Source organism: Ranitomeya variabilis, chromosome 3 (genome assembly GCF_051348905.1).
Source record: "Ranitomeya variabilis isolate aRanVar5 chromosome 3, aRanVar5.hap1, whole genome shotgun sequence".
Taxonomy (NCBI): domain Eukaryota; kingdom Metazoa; phylum Chordata; class Amphibia; order Anura; family Dendrobatidae; genus Ranitomeya; species Ranitomeya variabilis.
The window spans coordinates 13,703,988-13,721,833 of record NC_135234.1 but is presented as its reverse complement, the minus strand read 5'-3'; the positions used below and the strand labels follow the sequence as shown (position 1 = coordinate 13,721,833).

Sequence of the window (17,846 nt, the reverse complement as noted above, 5' to 3'; positions counted from 1 at the left end):
CATGTATCTCATATCAATATATTTTGTATTTATGTATTTATCTCAAATAAGAAGGTGGTAAATGCCGGCAGATACAAAACACGAGAAAGGGTCTTTATACAAGCAAATACAGAAGGACCGCCGAACTCCAGCAAAAAGTGTTACTTATTCCATCTATCTATTATCTAATTATCTTCTATCTTTTATCTATCTATCATCTATCTATTATTTATCTATTATCTATCTATTATCTATTATTTATCTATCATCTATCTATTATCTATCATCTAGCTATTATTTATCTATAATCTATCTATTATCTATATATCACATACCATCTATCTATTATCTATCTATCTTATCTATATATCTTCTTTTTATCTATCCACCTATGTATCTATCTATTATTTATCTATCATCTATCTATTATCTATGATATATCTATCTGTTACCTATTATCTATCTATTAGCTATATATCATCTATTATCTCTTATCTAAATATCTTCTTTTTATTAACTATCCACCTAGGTATCCATCTATCTATTATCTATCATCTGTTATCTATCATTTATCTATTATCTATATATCTTCTATCTATTATCCATCTATCATATATACTATATATCTATCTGTCTATTATCTATCTATTCTCTATTATCTATTTTTATCTATCTATCATCTATGTATTATCTATTTTTTATCTATTATCTGTTATCTATTTGTTATCTACCTATCAATTTATCTATTATCTATCATCTGTGCCATCCATAAAGCAACCTTAATAAGATCTGGCCCTGACATTCCTTCTCTGTCAATATTAATGTACCTGCTGCTCAATGTAGTGCCCCCCTCTTCTTTTCTCCAATTGTTATTCTGTGGGTACTTTTTGGTGTATTATTGTAAGTTTGTTTTGTGTAGGGTGGATGTGCTCTGCCAGTGTGTCAGTGGTGATGCCAGGGTTGTTGCCAGTGTGGGTACCAGGGTGCCAGTGTGAGTGCCAGTGGTGATGCCAGTGATGGTGCCAGTGTTGGAGCCAGTGTGTCAGTGGTGATGGCAGTGTGAGTACAAGTGCTGGTGTCAGTGGTGATGCCAGTGTTGTTGGCAGTGTGGTGCCTCCGCGGTATTTCCAGGCTGTGTTCTCCCCCCTGGTACAGAGCAGCCACTGACAGATCATTCACATTGAATTGTTTTGTGTGTCAGCAGAGCCGCTAATTGCAGTGGGGCTGATGAACCTGCTGCCTCCCTCCTGCTTCCATCAGTCTTCCTCCTCCTCTGTCTCTTCCTCCTCTTCAGTCTCTTCCTCCTCTCCTCTGTCTCTTCCTCTTCTTCTGTTTCTTCTTCCTCTGTCTCTTCCTCCTCTTCTGTCCCTCCTCTTCTGTCTCTTCCTCCTCTTCTGTCTCTTCCTCCTCTTCTGTCTCTTCCTCCTCTTCAGTCTCTTCCTCCTCTCCTCTGTCTCTTCCTCTTCTTCTGTCTCTTCTTCCTCCTCTGTCTCTTCCTCCTCTTCTGTCTCTTCCTCCTCTTCTGTCTCTTCCTCCTCCTCTGTCTCTTCCTCCTCTTCTGTCTCTTCCTCTTCTGTCTCTTCCTCCTCTCTTCTGTCTCTTCCTCTTCTGTCTCTTCCTCCTCTTCTGTCTCTTCTTCCTCCTCTCTCTCTCTCTCTCTTCTCCTCCTTTGTCTCTTCCTCCTCTGTCTCTCTCTTCTTCCTCCTCTTCTGTCTCTATTCCTCCTCTGTCTCTCTTCCTCCTCTTCAGTCTCTTCCTCCTCTTCTTCAGTCTCTTCCTCCTCTTCAGTCTCTTCCTCCTCTTCTTCTGTCTCTTCCTCCTCTTCAGTCTCTTCCTCCTCTTCTGTCTCTTCCTCCTCTTCTGTCTCTTCCTCCTCTTCTGTCTCTCTTCCTTCTCTTCTGTCTCTTCCTCCTCTCTCTCTTCTTCCTCCTCTTCTGTCTTTTGCTCCTCTGTCTCTCTCTCTTCTTCCTCCTCTTCTGTCTCTTGCTCCTCTCTCTCTCTCTCTCTCTTCTTCCTCCTCTTCTGTCTCTTCCTCCTCTTCTGTCTCTCTTCCTCCGCTTCTGTCTCTTCCTCCTCTTCTCTCTCTTCTTCCTCCTCTTCTGTCTCTTGCTCCTCTGTCTCTCTCTTCCTCCTCCTCTTCTGTCTCTTCCTCTTCTTCCTCCTCTTCTGTCTCTCTTCCTTCTCTTCTGTCTCTTCCTCCTCTCTCTCTCTCTTCTTCCTCCTCTTCTGTCTTTTGCTCCTCTGTCTCTCTCTCTTCTTCCTCCTCTTCTGTCTCTTCCTCCTCTCTCTCTCTTCTTCCTCCTCTTCTGTCTCTTCCTCCTCTTCTGTCTCTTCTTCCTCCTCTGTCTCTCTCTTCTTCCTCCTCTTCTGTCTCTTCCTCTTCTTCCTCCTCTGTCTCTCTTCCTCCTCTTCTGTCTCTTCCTCCTCTGTCTCTCTTCCTCCTCTTCTGTCTCTTCCTCTTCTGTCTCTTCCTCCTCTCTCTCTCTCTCTTCTTCCTCCTCTTCTGTCTCTTCCTCCTCTTCTGTCTCTTGCTCCTCTGTCTCTCTCTTCTTCCTCCTTTTCTGTCTCTTCCTCCTCTCTCTCTCTCTTCTTCCTTCTCCTCTGTCTCTCTTCCTCCTCTCTCTCTCTCTCTTCTTCCTCCTCTTCTGTCTCTCTCTCTCTTCCTCCTCTCTCTCTCTCTTCTTCCTCCTCCTCTGTCTCTTGCTCCTCTGTCTCTCTCTTCTTCCTCCTCTTCTGTCTCTTCTTCCTCCTCTTCTGTCTCTTCCTCCTCTTCTGTCTCTTCCTCCTCTTCTGTCTCTTCTTCCTCCTCTTCTGTCTCTTCTTCCTCCTCTGTCTCTCTCTTCTTCCTCCTCTTCTGTCTCTTCCTCTTCTTCCTCCTGTCTCTCTTCCTCCTCTTCTGTCTCTTCCTCCTCTGTCTCTCTTCCTCCTCTGTCTCTCTCTTCTTCCTCCTCTTCTGTCTCTTCTTCCTCCTCTTCTGTCTCTTCTTCCTCCTCTTCTGTCTCTTCCTCCTCTTCTGTCTCTTCCTCCTCTTCTGTCTCTTCCTCCTCTTCTGTCTCTTCTTCCTCCTCTGTCTCTCTCTTCTTCCTCCTCTCTCTCTCTCTCTTCTTCCTCCTCTTCTGTCTCTTCCTCCTCTTCTGTCTCTTCCTCCTCTTCTGTCTCTTCTTCCTCCTCTGTCTCTCTCTTCTTCCTCCTCTTCTGTCTCTTCCTCCTCTTCTGTCTCTTCCTCCTCTTCTGTCTCTTCCTCCTCTTCTGTCTCTCTCTTCTTCCTCCTCTTCTGTCTCTTCCTCTTCTTCCTCCTCTCCCCGGACGTGGTCTGCTTGCTGATGGCAGGACGGCAGTGGGAGCCGCCGGCAGCAGCAGCAGCAGCATTGTGTCTGGTTTCCTCCGGGCAGGCTGACCCGCCGCCTCCGGGGACTTCTCCATAGACCACTCAGAAGAGAGGAGGAGGAGGAGGAGGAGGAGGGGGCGACACGATCAATATCCTCCTCAGCACCAGCCGCCGCCGCCGCACAGGGGGGGACATTATTTATTTATTTTTTTCTAAAAAAGAAGTCTCAGGACTTGGGTGACAAAGAAGGATTTTTTTTCTTTTTCTCCGTTTTTCTTTTTTTTTTTTTTCTTTTTCTTTTTTTTTATTAACAAAGAGGCAGTTGGAGGAGGCTCTAATAAATTTGGAAGGAAACAGTTCCCCTGTCTGAGGAAAAAAAGGCGACCTCCTGGCTGATTAGCATTCACGGCAGGTAGGAGCTCGCAGCCGGAGGTGTCCGGGGGGCGCAGGGTGGGCGCTCACACCCCGTCACTGCCGGACACTAATAAATGGGAACAACCACAGTTGTCGGGAGATGTCACTGCCTTGTTTATTCTGTGTGTCGGGGAAATGCTGAGGAGTTGTGGCCGCCCGTGTGGTGTCCGGGCTGGGAGCCCCCCGGGCCGGCAGATGAGGGGCTTCACACAAGTGCGGGCGGAGCAGGTGGAGGGCACTGGGCGAAAAGGAAAGAAGCTGCCGCCTGTGTGGTGAAAGGAGCAGGAGGGTCCTGGCCGCAGCCCAAGAGCCCGGAGCCCGCACCCGCCTCAGCCCCAACTACACACTCTCCTCTTCTCCTCTTCTTCTTCTCTTCTTTTTTTCTTTTTTTTCCCCTTTTTTCTGTGAATGTTTGAGGAGCAGGAGAGGAGGACAGGGAGGATGTGTCCATGGAGGGGCAAATCCAGGATGACTCCTCAGGGGGTCTGGAATATGGGGGGCAGAGCACCCGACTCCGGCACAGATTGGGAGGAGGAGGAGGGGGCTTCATCATACTTTATAGCTACTTTATTTACAATGAGGAAGATGTCTGCAGGAGTCAGGACATGGTTCAAGGGTTCCCATGAGCCTTATAGGAGGGGAGTCTGGGGTCTGCCACTTGGAAGGGCTGGAAAGTGGACCTGGAGTTGGCACATTACATGTATATATGTGTGTGTGATATAAATATATATGTGTGTGTGTGTGATATGTGTGTGTGTGTGTGATATATGTGTGTGTGTATGATATAAATATATATATATATGTGTGTGATATTAATCTATAGATGTGTGATATATATATATATGATGTATTTGTGTGTGTGTATGATATAAATATATATGTGTGTGTGATATAAATATATATATATATGTGTGTGTATGATATAAATATATATATGTGTGTATGATATTAATCTATAGATGTGTGATATATATATGATGTATTTGTGTGTGTGCACATGTATATGATATGTTTGTGTATATATATATTATGTGTATGTATAGGTATATATATATTTTTTTTTTGTGTGTGTGTATAGCTGTATGTATATGTTGCAGTTAACATTTGTAATAATGAATATTGTTTGTATTATTAGTTTGTATCCATATTTATTATTATTATTATCATTAGTATTATTATCTGGGTACCTGCAGCTTTCTGTTCCTCTTTCTGATGATTTTGGTGTCACCTCCTGATTGATTAATGTCCCTGTACCGGTCGCTGCTCTCGGCTCCTGTGCACACAGGACTCACATGCTCGTGATTGAGGCTCCTAGGCAGATGATCAGTATTTTTTGCATGTAGCAGAGCTCACATTCCAGGTGATGTTATCACTTGTTAGCTGCGATCTTATTTTGTTGTTTCCAGATGTAGCAGAGCTGAGTTTGTCATATTTGCCTTTGGACACTTCTCACTATGATATCAGGACATGTGGCTTTGCATAGGACTGCTGCTTGTACCATCCAGCGGCCTCAGCTCTGCTACATCTGTGTGTCATCCTGCACAATGGATCTCTCGGGGTCCTTCAGTGACCTTTCTCCTCTGTGCTATGGGGGCGCTCCAGACTTTGCTGAGCATTCCCACCTAGGACTAGGATGAGGCAGTGTGGGAGAGACCCCAGTGGAGCAGCAGATCCGGGAGTGCCCCTGATGGTGGTGGCAGCTGTGGCAGTGGAGGCTGTGGGGGCGCAGGTTACTGACTCTGTGGATGCTGCGCTCCTCTTTATGAATATGGATGGCTATTCCCTTTGTTAGAGTATAAAGGCTCCTGGCGGGGTGTGCACCGTCCTCCATGGTGGCATTCACCACCCTGCCAGCTCCTGCCCTGGGCACAGGCACCATGGAGCCCATACCTGTGGCTGTGCAGACCTGGCGGCTTATTCTGCTGTGTGCAGCCAGACTAATGGTGCCATCCATCACTGTCCAGTGCCAGCCTGGGAACAGGACCGGGCATCATGTGCTTCACTCTGAATCACAATTAATCCCTTTACATTACTGGCCCTCCTGGGGCCGAAACCTACAGTCTGTGAAAGAGGCGAGAAAGAGACAAAATCCAAGTATCTATTATCTGTATCTATCTATTATCTATATCTATTATCTATATCTATTTAGTATCTATCTATTATCTATATCTATTATCTATCTATTATCTATATCTATTATCTATATCTATTTATTATCTATCTATTATCTATATCTATTATCAATCTATTATCTATCTATTATCTATCTATTAGCTATATATATCTTTTATCTATCTATTATCTATCTATCTATTATCTATCTATCATCTATCTATTATCTATCTATTAGCTATATATATCTTTTATCTATCTATTATCTATCTATCTATCTATCTATCTATCTATTATCTATCTATATCTATATATTATCTATATCTATTATCTATCTATTATCTATATCTATCTATTATCTATTATCTATTTATTATCTATTGATCTATTATCTATCATCTATATATTATCTATCTGTTATCAAATATCTATCAATCATCTATCTATCTATATCTATTGTCTATCTATTACCTATGTATCATCTATTATGTATACTATGATTAAGGGCGGTTGTTCCTCTTGAAACACACAAGTTTTTTAAAAAATTTCTTCACCAACTTTTTTCTTCTTCTAATTTTAATGGGCTACTAATAAAATGGAATAATCTTTTACAGACAGATGGTAGGATGGACTTCCTTTCTTCTTACCAATAAACTACTACAGTCTGTCCTAGAAAAGTTGCACAGACTGCACAGGTCATCTCATACTGGTGAGAGGAGAAAGATAGATAGATAGATAATGGATAGACAATAGATAAATGATAGATAATAGATAGATAATAGATAGATGATAGATAATAGATAGATGATAGATAGATAATGGATAGATAATAGATAGATTATAGATAGATGATAGATAATAGATAGATGATAGATAATAGATAGATAGTAGATAATAGATAGATAATGGATAGATAATAGATAGATGATAGACAATAGATAGATGATAGATAATAGATAATAGATAGATGATAGATAATAGATAATGGATAGATAATAGATAGATGATAGATTATAGATAGATAATAGATAGATGATAGATAATAGATAATGGATAGATAATAGATAGATTATAGATAGATAATAGATAGATGATAGATAATAGATAGATAGTAGATAATAGATAGATAATGGATAGATAATAGATAGATGATAGATAATAGATAGATAATAGATAGATGATAGATAATAGATAGATAATAGATAGATGATAGATAATAGATAGATAGATAATAGATAGATGATAGATAATAGATAGATAATAGATAATAGATAGATGATAGATAATAGATAGATGATAGATAGATAGATAATGGATAGATAATAGATAGATGATAGATTATAGATAGATAATAGATAGATGATAGATAATAGATTATAGATAGATTATAGATAATAGATAGATGATAGATAATATATAATGGATAGATAATAGATAGATTATAGATAGATTATAGATAATAGATAGATGATAGATAATAGATAGATAATGGATAGATAATAGATAAGTTGATGCTTTTATACATTGATAGATAGATGTGAGATACATATACAAATAGATTGATAGACTTGAGATAGAAATATAAGAGATGATGGGGGATGATTGATGGAAATATATTACATGATGATAGACTATAATGACAGTTTTTTCTTGTTGTACCTGTATCTCTCTGGATGCCACAGAACTTTCTTTCTTCATTTTCCTTCTTTTTCCTTCTTTCTCTTCTTTTTCTTCCTTCTTCGTTCTTTTTATCTAATTCCTTTTTCTTCTTTCTTCCCCTTTTCTTCCCTATTATTTATTTCTCTTCCTCCTCTCCTTTCTTCTTCTCCTTTCTTGTTCTACCTTCTTTTTTTCTCCTTCTTTCTCCCTCCTTCTTACTCATTCCTTCATTTTCCTTTTACTCCCCTTTTTCTTTCTTTTTCTTCTTCCCTTTTCTTCTTCTTCCTTCTTTTCCCTTCTCTTTCCTTCTTCTTCCTTCGTCCTTCCTTCCTTATTTCTTCTTCTCTTATGACTTTTCAGCTGATCTGATAACTTTGTATTTAGAGTAACAGACATCTTTACTTTCTGTTGCCCCTTGAACTTGTTTGCCGCCCAGCCCCTGCATCTTTACTCTGTTTTTTTTTCTGATGTGATGTGTCGCGATGTCACATGAAATTGACATTGATCTCGTGTGTTCACCACTCGCCAGGACATTTAGGGCAGTGTTTGATTATTGTGTCTTTTAGGGTAACATTTGTTGCACTCATCTTGATGGAGCGATTTCATTTTAATTCAACTTCCTGTCATCACTAAAGAATTAACAATCCTTCACCTTTTCATCTAATATTGTTGTAACAAAGCTCAAGTAACTATAAGGAAAGCGTCAGCAAGCGGGTGTTGATGAATATTGTATTTTTAATGTGAGTTTTATTGGGTCTGAATGGCTGAAGCTTAAAGATTTCTGTTGCATCCTTTCTTTCCATTTACTGTAGCCATGTCCAGAAGTAATGACCTTACTTTTTATACTTGACTTTAAACATTAAGAAAAACCTCGATTCTTTACACTGCACTCAGAATTGTGTAGAAGAACAAAATAGATACATTGTGACTTTTTCCTGTTGCCGACCAAACAACGTTTCTATAAAGTTTGAGTCCCCAGAATGTAGGAATACCCAGTGATAGGTTTTAATTAAAGGATCTACATCTAAACATAAGACCATTAATGTCTCCAAGACTCAGTCTTTTTTATATTTGTAATTGAGGTCAGATTGTGCTTAAAAGTATAACGATTTTCATGTAAATATAAAAAAAAAATGATTTTCCAAATCTTTAGATTAATTCAAAAAGTCTCTGGTAGATAAGAAAACAAATCCTATAACTGCATTTAGATGCTGTTACCGAGTCAGCGCCCGACCCCCTTAGATCCCTACTTGTAGATGGCAATGGAGAGGCAGAAGCTTTCCTTCTGGAAGAGATCTATTTTGCATGTATAATTTACCATTAGTTGTATCTGCGTTGCTTTCAGTCTGGCAATGTTTTTGTTTTATTTTTGCTATTTTATGACATATATAAAAAGTTCATCGTTACAATGACTGTAATTTTCAGAGTCTCAGTGATAAAAAGGAAGCTGTATGTTAGAATTATCCTGCTGACCACCCGCCGGGAGGAGAGAGATCGAGAATCCTAGCTCCACTTGGTTGGCAGCCCAGGGGGATGTTGGGAGCGCGGCTAGCTCTCTCTAAGCTTTGGCAAGGGGATGACACCGGTCCCTGACCCTCAGGTCCTGAAGGTTGGGGAAAGGTTTATGGGGGCAGGCCCTTCTTCTTTGGGAGTTTGCTGCAATAGCACTTGATCACTTTTTTAAGCGCACTTGTATGGAGAGCATGTTCTCTGATGCTTAAAATAGAAAAAAAATCAGTTCTTATTAGTTTAAAAGAAAACAATTTATCATTTAAGATCTGTCCTACTATCTGCTAATAACATAAAATCACCTATATGGCCTTTAAAATGTTTTTTTTAGTTGCAAAATTATATGTTGATTATCTTAGTATATTTCTGTAAGGATAGGAGCTGAGGCTGTAATTATAAATAAAATCACAATAAAACTATACATCGTTTTACAGCCACCACTAGGGGGAGCTCCCTTTATGCAGAGATGCATGATAAGATCCTGTCTGCAGCCACCACTAGGGGGAGCTACCTGTATACAGAGATACATGATAAGATCCTGTCTGCAGTCACCACTAGGGGGAGCTCCCTGTATACAGAGACATGATAAGATCCTGTCTGCAGCCACCACTAGGGGGAGCTCCCTGTATACAGAAATACATGATAAGATCCTGTCTGCAGTCACCACTAGGGGGAGCTCCCTGTATACAGAGATACATGATACGATCCTGTCTGCAGTCACCACTAGGGGGAGCTCCCTGTATACAGAGATACATGATAAGATCCTGTCTGCAGCCACCACTAGGGGGAGCTCCCTGTATACAGAGATACATGATAAGATCCTGTCTGCAGTCACCACTAGGGTGAGCTCTCTGTATACAGAGATACATGATAAGATCCTGTCTGCAGCCACCACTAGGGGGAGCTCCCTGTATACAGAGATACATGATAAGATTCTGTCTGCAGTCACCACTAGGGGGAGCTCCCTGTATACAGGGATACATGATAAGATCCTGTCTGCAGTCACCACTAGGGGGAGCTCCCTGTATACAGAGATACATGATAAGATTCTGTCTGCAGCCACCACTAGGGGGAGCTCCCTGTATACAGAGATACATGATAAGATCCTGTCTGCAGTCACCACTAGGGGGAGCTCCCTGTATACAGAGATACATGATACGATCCTGTCTGCAGTCACCACTAGGGGGAGCTCCCTGTATACAGAGATACATGATAAGATTCTGTCTGCAGTCACCGTCACCACAAGGGGGAGCTCTCTGTATACAGAGATACATGATAAGATCCTGTCTGCAGTCACCACTAGGGGGAGCTCCCTGTATACAGAGATACATGATAAGATTCTGTCTGCAGTCACCACTAGGGGGAGCTCCCTGTATACAGGGATACATGATAAGATCCTGTCTGCAGTCACCACTAGGGGGAGCTCCCTGTATACAGAGATACATGATAAGATTCTGCCTGCAGTCACCACTAGGGGGAGCTCCCTGTATACAGAGATACATGATAAGATCCTGTCTGCAGTCACCACTAGGGGGAGCTCCCTGTATACAGAGATACATAAGATTCTGTCTGCAGCCACCACTAGGGGGAGCTCCCTGTATACAGAGATACATGATAAGATCCTGTCTGCAGCCACCACTAGGGGAGCTCCCTGTATACAGAGATACATGATAAGATCCTGTCTGCAGCCACCACTAGGGGGAGCTCCCTGTATACAGAGATACATGATAAGATCCTGTCTGCAGCCACCACTAGGGGGAGCTCCCTGTATACAGGGATACATGATAAGAGCCTGTCTGCAGCCACCGGTGGGGGAGCTCCCTGTATACATAGATACATGATAAGATCCTGTCTGCAGTCACCACTAGGGGGAGCTCCCTGTATATAGAGATACATGATAAGATTCTGTCTGCAGCCACCACTAGGGGGAGCTCCCTGTATACAGAGATACATGATAAGATTCTGTCTGCAGCCACCACTAGGGGGAGCTCCCTGTATACAGAGATACATGATAAGATCCTGTCTGCAGCCACCACTAGGGGGAGCTCCCTGTATACAGAGATACATGATAAGATCCTGTCTGCAGTCACCACTAGGGGGAGCTCCCTGTATACAGAGATACATAAGATTCTGTCTGCAGCCACCACTAGGGGGAGCTCCCTGTATACAGAGATACATGATAAGATCCTGTCTGCAGCCACCACTAGGGGAGCTCCCTGTATACAGAGATACATGATAAGATCCTGTCTGCAGCCACCACTAGGGGGAGCTCCCTGTATACAGAGATACATGATACGATCCTGTCTGCAGTCACCACTAGGGGGAGCTCCCTGTATACAGAGATACATGATAAGATTCTGTCTGCAGTCACCACAAGGGGGAGCTCTCTGTATACAGAGATACATGATAAGATCCTGTCTGCAGTCACCACTAGGGGGAGCTCCCTGTATACAGAGATACATGATAAGATTCTGTCTGCAGTCACCACTAGGGGGAGCTCCCTGTATACAGGGATACATGATAAGATCCTGTCTGCAGTCACCACTAGGGGGAGCTCCCTGTATACAGAGATACATGATAAGATTCTGCCTGCAGTCACCACTAGGGGGAGCTCCCTGTATACAGAGATACATGATAAGATCCTGTCTGCAGTCACCACTAGGGGGAGCTCCCTGTATACAGAGATACATAAGATTCTGTCTGCAGCCACCACTAGGGGGAGCTCCCTGTATACAGAGATACATGATAAGATCCTGTCTGCAGCCACCACTAGGGGAGCTCCCTGTATACAGAGATACATGATAAGATCCTGTCTGCAGCCACCACTAGGGGGAGCTCCCTGTATACAGAGATACATGATAAGATCCTGTCTGCAGCCACCACTAGGGGGAGCTCCCTGTATACAGGGATACATAAGAGCCTGTCTGCAGCCACCACTAGGGGAGCTCCCTGTATACATAGATACATGATAAGATCCTGTCTGCAGTCACCACTAGGGGGAGCTCCCTGTATATAGAGATACATGATAAGATTCTGTCTGCAGCCACCACTAGGGGGAGCTCCCTGTATACAGAGATACATGATAAGATTCTGTCTGCAGCCACCACTAGGGGGAGCTCCCTGTATACAGAGATACATGATAAGATCCTGTCTGCAGCCACCACTAGGGGGAGCTCCCTGTATACAGAGATACATGATAAGATCCTGTCTGCAGTCACCACTAGGGGGAGCTCCCTGTATACAGAGATACATAAGATTCTGTCTGCAGCCACCACTAGGGGGAGCTCCCTGTATACAGAGATACATGATAAGATCCTGTCTGCAGCCACCACTAGGGGAGCTCCCTGTATACAGAGATACATGATAAGATCCTGTCTGCAGCCACCACTAGGGGGAGCTCCCTGTATACAGAGATACATGATAAGATCCTGTCTGCAGCCACCACTAGGGGGAGCTCCCTGTATACAGGGATACATGATAAGAGCCTGTCTGCAGCCACCACTAGGGGGAGCTCCCTGTATACATAGATACATGATAAGATCCTGTCTGCAGTCACCACTAGGGGGAGCTCCCTGTATACAGAGATACATGATAAGATTCTGTCTGCAGCCACCACTAGGGGGAGCTCCCTGTATACAGAGATACATGATAAGATCCTGTCTGCAGTCACCACTAGGGGGAGCTCCCTGTATACAGAGATACATAAGATTCTGTCTGCAGCCACCACTAGGGGGAGCTCCCTGTATACAGAGATACATGATAAGATCCTGTCTGCAGCCACCACTAGGGGAGCTCCCTGTATACAGAGATACATGATAAGATCCTGTCTGCAGCCACCACTAGGGGGAGCTCCCTGTATACAGAGATACATGATAAGATCCTGTCTGCAGCCACCACTAGGGGGAGCTCCCTGTATACAGGGATACATGATAAGAGCCTGTCTGCAGCCACCACTAGGGGGAGCTCCCTGTATACAGGGATACATGATAAGATCCTGTCTGCAGTCACCACTAGGGGGAGCTCCCTGTATATAGAGATACATGATAAGATTCTGTCTGCAGCCACCACTAGGGGGAGCTCCCTGTATACAGAGATACATGATAAGATCCTGTCTGCAGTCACCACTAGGGGGAGCTCCCTGTATACAGAGATACATAAGATTCTGTCTGCAGCCACCACTAGGGGGAGCTCCCTGTATACAGAGATACATGATAAGATCCTGTCTGCAGCCACCACTAGGGGAGCTCCCTGTATACAGAGATACATGATAAGATCCTGTCTGCAGCCACCACTAGGGGGAGCTCCCTGTATACAGAGATATATGGTAAGACCCTGTCTGCAGCCACCACTAGAGGGAGCTCCCTGTATACAGGGATACATGATAAGAGCCTGTCTGCAGCCACCACTAGGGGGAGCTCCCTGTATACATAGATACATGATAAGATCCTGTCTGCAGTCACCACTAGGGGGAGCTCCCTGTATATAGAGATACATGATAAGATTCTGTCTGCAGCCACCACTAGGGGGAGCTCCCTGTATACAGAGATACATGATAAGATTCTGTCTGCAGCCACCACTAGGGGGAGCTCTCTGTATACAGAGATACATGATAAGATCCTGTCTGCAGCCACCACTAGGGGGAGCTCCTTGTACATTGAGATACATAAGATTCTATCCGCAGTCACCACTAGAGGGAGCTATCAGGTCAATGTATGCAGTAAGCTCATGTGCCCCATCTAGTGGTGACAGCCAGTGTTGTATAATGTATATTAATGGCCATGCAGCTGCTGATGAGCTCTCACTTGTATATTAGGATTTATTAAGTAGGTAAATATCGATGGATAACAGTGACGTTATATAACAGTGACGTTATATAACAGTGACCTTATATACCCTCATTATTTTAGTTGGGTGCGGTTATATTGACCATCATTGTAATTTGTGACCAGTTTATAAATATCACCGCTCAGAAGTGACAGTATGTCGTGGATGCCGCAGTTAACTTATCGGGGCGGCCGGCTGCCAGTGTCCTGAAAGACGATCACTGTCTCCCTGGAATCCTTCACGGAACTGACCCAGGAGTTCTGTAGTCACAGAAGACGAGAATGGAGCCGGAGAAGAAAAGGCCTTTGAGCAGCGAGACACTGGCCCTTTCTTGCTGCAGGCAATGTGCCCCGCTCCTTGGCTGAGGGTCCTGCACTATCACATATCAGATGGCTCCTTATAAGAGAAGTGGGCCTGGGCCGCCGGCCTCTCGTTACCGTCTCTTCACCTTCTCCTCGTTCTCTTCATGACATGATCTTTTCATTCCCATGGCTTTGTCCAGGAGCAGAGATGGCAGCAGACGCCCTCTCCCGTATTAACTGCTCCCTGCCCGATTCTGCCACCACCGTTGTCTGACATTTTAGACATTGTGGATTTTTTCTTAAATAACTTATTATTGTTTTGCTTATTATTTTGTATTATTATATCCACACATTTTATTCTGTTGATATCATAGTTTTTATTATTGATATTTTTTTGTTCTTCTAGTTGTATATTTTTTTATATTACTGATATTTCTATATTACCTTAATTGATATATTACCGTATATATTTTTCATATTTTAGTTATTTTTATCATATTTTTATTTTAGTTATGGAATAATGATTTTATTCTTAGTATTTTGTGTTTTGCAGTTTTCTTTATATCGCTTAGTTTTTGCTTGTATCATTTTTTTTTTTAGATTTTTGTCTATAATTTTGTCTGCATTTTCTTTATTATTTTTATGTTTTTAGTTATTAGGCCACATTCACACGATAAATGGAAAACTGATTCTGTGTTAAATCCATTTTTTCTCCAGTCCCGTAGACTTGAAAGGCTGCATCTGATCCAGTGACAGCACCAGACAGAAGCGGGCCCCTGTGCAGGAACAATATAGGGGTCCTTTGCAGTCCAATGTCTCCTCATTACGCACAATTCCACCTGCTTTGGAGCTGGTAGTGGCCCCCGTGCCTCCTGGGCCCCTGGTGGTTGCACCAATGATATGTCCTCCGCCCATAACCTGCTTTCTTTAGGATCGCCACTAAGGTCCATGACACCATATTTAGGAATAATCTCACCGATCCGCCATGGGAGTCCGCTCAGGATCCCTAGTGCAGAGAGCCAGGTCTAGTAGGGGGTCTTTGGCCAGCGTTTGCTTTGGGGGCACCAATATTTAAGAGCCAACAGGTTGTTTTGTAGAAACTTTTCAGTTTTTTTTACCGTTTTTATGTGTTATTTATAAGATGGGTGTCGTTTTTTAGATGGAGGAAGGACTTTGTGCCTCCCAGGTACCGGGGCGCAGGTTGTGACCCATTTTTTTTTTTAATTAATATAACAATAATTCTGTAAAATGCATAATGAAGAAAGGTCATTTCAGGTCAGTAGCGAAGGACCATGTTCACAGGAGAGACGCCGGAGCAGATCTGGATGGAAGGGAATATTTCCTTATTATTCTGTGTCTTCTAGTCACATGTTCCCGTCTGCTCCTTTATTATGTATTTATTGCTTGTTGCTTGGATTTTACGCCTCCATATTGCCGGTCACCGGAGAGCTTCCATATATTACACCTCCGCCGCCGCTCGTCCCTCTTGTGTAGACATTTGCTTCTCTCTCATCCTTCTTCATTTAGAAGACATCTTATTGCTCTGTGAGGTTTTTTTTTTCTTTTTTCGGGGACTCAAACAAGCGATGTGTGCAGTCTGATTTTCTATCACGTCTGCTTCTCTCTGGTCTCACACATCATCATAATCACACGCAAAAAGAAAAAAATTGTTATGGGACTAGATGATAATGAATGGATGGATTAGAAAGAAGAATCCACAATCAAACGAGTAAATAAATGACCAAGAACAAACAGAAGAACAGAAGATCTGCTTGTAGACAGAATCCTAAAACCTAGAACAACCCTGACATTTCACGTTCCGGATAACTAGTGGGATCACGGCTCGGGACCGACCCGCTCACAAACCTTACAAAACCGAGAACATAGGTGATCACATAATATGGCTGGAGACAAAGTGACGCACGTCCCATATACATCGATTCATTGCGGCCAAACAACATTTCCAAAACGGAACACGAGGTTCTACTGAATGTATGAAGCCACTGCAACATCACAGCGAACCTCTTGGCGGGTCCCTAATTTGGAGGCACCGACCACCACTGCAGCGATATTGCACAGGCAAGGGGAGCATAGGCTTAGTGGTTAACAGTCAGTGGCTCAGTGGTTAGCACTGCACGGTGGCTTAGTGGTTAGCAGCACTGTTGCTTTGCATTGCTGGGGTCCTGGCTTCAAATCCCACCAAAAACAACCTCTGTAAGAAGTTTGTATGTTCTCCCCGTGTTTGTGTGAATTTCCTCTCGGTTCTCTGGTTTCCTCCCACACTCCAAAGACTGGTAGTGATGGGGACAGTGGCGATGTTTGTAAATCTCCATGGGATCTGATGGCTCAAATAACCTAGAACAAATCGTATATACCTTAGAGAATAATGGACGCAAAGTATCTGATCAGGGAGAACATCAGCTCATGTACTAGAACAGGCAAGCTCATCGATCAGGAATGTTCGAGAACCTCAGACATATCTGATCAGGAATGTTCGAGAACCTCAGACATATCTGATCAGGAATGTTTGAGAACCTCAGACACATCTGATCACGAATGTTCAAGAACCTCAGACATATCTGATCACGAATGTTCGAGAACCTCAGACATATCTGATCATGAATGTTCGAGAACCTCAGACATATCTGATCAGGAATGTTCGAGAACATCAGACATATCTGAACAGAAATGTTCGAGAACCTCAGACATATCTGATCAGGAATGTTTGAGAACATCAGACATATCTGAACCGAAATGTTCGAGAACCTCAGACATATCTGATCAGGAATGTTCAAGAACCTCAGACACAACTGATCAGGAATGTTCGAGAACCTCAGACATATCTGATCAGGATTGTTTGAGAACCCCAGACATATCTGATCAGAAATGTTCGAGAACATCAGACATATCTGAACAGAAATGTTTGAGAACCTCAGACATATCTGATCAGGAATGTTCGAGAACATCAGACATATCTGAACAGAAATGTTCGAGAACCTCAGACATATCTGATCAGGATTGTTCAAGAACCTCAGACACATCTGATCACAAATGTTCGAGAACCTCAGACATATCTGATCACGAATGTTCAAGAACCTCAGACACATCTGATCACGAATGATCGAGAACCTCAGACATATCTGATCAGGAATGTTCGAGAATCTCAGACATATCTGATCAGGAATGTTTGAGAACCTCAGACACATCTGATCATGAATATTCGAGAACCTCAGACACAACTGATCAGGAATGTTCGAGAACCTCAGACATATCTGATCAGGAATGTTCGAGAACCTCAGACATATCTGATCAGGAATGTTTGAGAACCTCAGACATATCTGATCAGGAATGTTTGAGAATCTCAGACACATCTGATCACGAATGTTCAAGAACCTCAGACACAACTGTTTAGGAATGTTCGAGAACCTCAGACATATATGATGAGGAATGTTCGAGAATCTCAGACATATCTGATCACGAATGTTCAAGAACCTCAGACACAACTGACCAGGAATGTTCGAGAACCTCAGATACAACTGATCAGGAATGTTCGAGAACCTCAGACACAACTGATCAGGAATATTCGAGAACCTCAGACACAACTGATCAGGAATGTTCGAGAACCTCAGACACAACTGATCAGGAATGTTTGAGAATCTCAGACACATCTGATCACGAATGTTCGAGAACCTCAGACACATCTGATTACGAATGTTCAA

The 17,846-nt window shown here is 42.7% G+C and overlaps 1 protein-coding gene across 9 annotated transcripts in view; it reads left to right on the top strand.

Annotated features, from left to right (window-relative positions):
* The window catches only part of ZBTB20 (zinc finger and BTB domain containing 20), a 941,497-nt gene that overhangs the window by 795,536 nt on the left and 128,115 nt on the right, over window positions 1-17,846 (top strand). For 2 of the 9 annotated variants that reach the window (XM_077293711.1, XM_077293709.1), the window contains exon 1: window positions 3,111-3,719. The exons of the other annotated variants lie outside the window; for them this stretch is intronic. The gene's annotated coding sequence lies outside the window, so the exon portion shown is untranslated. Of the gene's footprint in view, window positions 1-3,110; window positions 3,720-17,846 lie in introns of those variants that run through there. 9 annotated transcript variants of the gene reach the window in all.